Here is a 3,128-nt window from a genome sequence, read left to right as displayed (position 1 = left end):
TAAGTTAAATGCTCCAGAAGTATGTATAGTAAAATCAAATTCCTGCTCCTCTCCCTGAGTCTCTGTCCCCGAGTGTGGAAGCCCCAGCCAGAAACGATAACAATTTGTACATTTAGGAGCTTGTCACGTGTCATTATAGAGCCATCGCGTTGCTTTTAAAGGCCACAGAGTGTTTCACTGTAAGAGTGCCTGGCATCTCATTTAACCTGTCCTCTGTAGATACATATGTAAGTTCTTTCTGATCTTTTACTACCCGTAATGTCCTTACGCACACGTCCCTGAGCAAAGGCGTGAATGCGTGTACAGGATGAATGCTGAGCAGTGGTGTCCCTGGTCAGGGGTTAGTGCATTTTCCTTTTTGAGAGAGCTCACTAAATGGCTTTGCCAAGAGGCTGTGCCTTCCAACAGCAGTGACGGTGAGTGCTGGTATCTCCCCTTAACGGCAGGTTCGCAGACGTCTTTATTTTGCCCAGTTTAACAGGTGAACATGATCTGTCACAGAAGTTGTAATTTGTGGTGTTTTTCCCCCCAACGGTGAGGGTGAGCACCCTCCATATGTTTAAAGGCCACCGTTACTTAGTTTTCTCTGAACTCAGAACTCTTCATGCCTTTCTCTTCTCTTCTGAGTTGCTAGTCTTTGTTTATTTTTCAGAGAGCGAGAGTGAGTGGGGCAGGGGCAGAGAGAGAGGGAGAGAGAGAGTCCCAAGCAGACTCCCCACTGCCAGCGCAGAGACGGAGGCAGGGCTCGAACCTATGAAACGTGAGATCATGACCAGAGCACTTAACTGACTGAGCCACCCGGCGCCCCTAGGAATGTTTGATTTCATGAAACGATTTATGCCAAGCTTCTTTTCTTATGTGGAGTCTGAACTTTTGTGTCAGGTTTAAAAAGACAAAGTCCTGGGCCGGGTGGCGGGCGACAGGGGCGGGGGACTCGGGCGGAGCCCCCGCGGCCGGGTTAGGGAGGGCCGGGCCCGCAACGACCGGTTACGCGCGCTGCCCTGGCGTCCCCCCCAGATGTCACGAGCCGGGGGCCTCGTCATACTCCGGACGGTGAGCGGCCGAGCGCGCCGGGCCCCGAGGCCGCCCCCGACCCGCCGGGACGGGCTCCAGATTTTGGCTACGGAAAGGGGGAGATGCACTAAGCAAGGTCCGCCAGGAGGCACATTTTGGAGATCGATCAGCTTGAAGATCTTGCAGAGGCCGATCCGTTCTCCTCCAGAGAGTTTCTGAAAACCCAGAACCCGGGACTGTCGGGAGAAGACATCGCCAACAACAGGATTTATTCAAAGGAACCCGCAAGGCACCTGCCGGGACTGGGCCGCAGCTCCCCAACCCCCCAGACCGTGGGGTACGGCCTGGAATATCAGCAGCCGTTTTTCGAGGACCCTACAGGGGCTGGTGACCTTCTGGACGAGGACGAGGACGAGGGGTGGATATGGGCCTACTCGCCGTCCAGTGTGGAGCACGTACGGCTCCTCCTCCTCCACCCCGTGGGAACTGGTGGGGCCCGAGACCCTGCCCCCGTGGATGCTGAGCAACCCTGACTCCCGCGCCTGCCTCTCTCTCCGGCGGGGAGCCCCAGCGCACACTTCGCGGCTCCCGGAGAGTCTCTGGGGGGCAGGCGCCCGCGGACGCTGCAGATACGCCACGAAGCGCTGAAAGCTGAAAATCCTAGGCCGAGAGGAAAGCCGCCTGAGGTCCAGAGCTTCTCCGAAACTCAAGCGGAAACCGGGAGGACGCTGGAGCGGAAGCCGGAAGCGAAAACCATAAAGGCGGAAAGTGACGGCCGAGATCTGGAGTCAGTGGTCCAGCAGGGGCAGCAGCACCTGGCGCCGGTGACAAACCGGGCCGTAAGGGCGGGAGGTCCCATCCTGAAACCGAAGCGGGACAGAAGCTCGCTGCAGGCCCAGGTCTCGAACTTCAAGCGGGAGAAGGCGGCCTTGCGGTCGGGCCAAGGCGCCGCGCCTGCAGGGGGCGAGGCAGAACACCCACGTGGCCTCGCAGAACCTTCGCGTCCGCAGGAACAACGCCCACTCCTCCATCCGGCAGCTGGTTTCTGGAGCTGAATCGTGTGGCCGAAATCCTTCAATCCGTAGACAGAATTTCCGAAATGCAAGATGAGGAAGAGGAGTCTTGAGAGCCGTGCGGTGCCTCCAGGTCGCAGCCCTGCTCCCGCCCGGCCGCCGCCGCTCGCTGGGCTTGAAAATGCCGTTGTGTCTTTAAGTACGGGGTCCTCGGCCGTAGCGAAAGTATCGATCGTGCCGCTGATTTCATGACCTAAACAGCGCTAGCAGCCAGGGGCAGTGAGGAGCCCCCCGCGTGTGAGAGCTGCGCCCGGTTTCTATGCGCCCCTTCCTGGTGAGCTCCTGCTGCTTGACGGACTAGTGCTCCTTCAAGAAGACGTTTCTGTGAAAGCCGGTGGTGTTTTGAAGTGACTAAACATGAACACGACCGTTCCGTAGTGTTTTCCGTCGTCATTCCAGAATGTTAATCGTAAGGTAAGTTCAGTCGATCGTCCTCGATTCCGATTCTGTAAGGAGAGGGGGTAGGTGAGCCGCAGCTCCGTGCTCGCCTGCCAAGGCTCTAGTGCCTCCTTGACCTCATTTGGTGCCCCGGCTGCTCAGAGTCCACTCCTGGGGCCTCGGGGTCAGGGGCGGCTCGTACAGTTGGAGACCTGAGCCTGGATGCCCCGAGTGGGGGCGCTGCTGTCGTTCCGCGGGGTCCCAGGTCACACGGGCGGCCACTGTGTGCGACCATCTCAAGGCATCCGTGGGCCTTCAGACTTGAAAAGCTGCTTTGGTTGGAGGGTTTTGATGCATGCTGCAAGTGGCATCTCGTACAATCAAGTTTGGAATTCAGGGATTTAGAGTGTGTGCGCAGGCTTCCTGGGTCAGCACGAGGTCTCCCAGGGTGCTTTTCCGGCTGCTTTCCAATGTAGGGGGGGCACCACACGCACCATGCCCCTTTTTGGCCACTTTTCTCTAGATGTTATTTTTTTTTTTTAATAAAGTTCCTCTCTTCTGTTCAAATGGACAGCTTTCCTATTTAATAAATTGTAAAACTCAAACACACACACACTCAAAGTCCTTCGCCATTTGGATACTATTTAAATAAAATCTCCCACG

At 56.7% G+C, this 3,128-nt stretch overlaps 1 pseudogene; it reads left to right on the top strand.

Moving 5' to 3' along the window:
- The first annotated feature begins 1,017 nt into the window (after positions 1–1,017).
- LOC125156214 (endosome-associated-trafficking regulator 1-like) lies at positions 1,018–2,140 on the top strand (annotated as a pseudogene).
- Positions 2,141–3,128: the final 988 nt, after the last annotated feature.

This window comes from Prionailurus viverrinus, chromosome F2 (assembly GCF_022837055.1).
Source record: "Prionailurus viverrinus isolate Anna chromosome F2, UM_Priviv_1.0, whole genome shotgun sequence".
Taxonomy (NCBI): Eukaryota; Metazoa; Chordata; class Mammalia; order Carnivora; family Felidae; genus Prionailurus; species Prionailurus viverrinus.
Note: the sequence above shows the minus strand (reverse complement) of the source record. Positions and strands in the feature narration are given on the sequence as shown.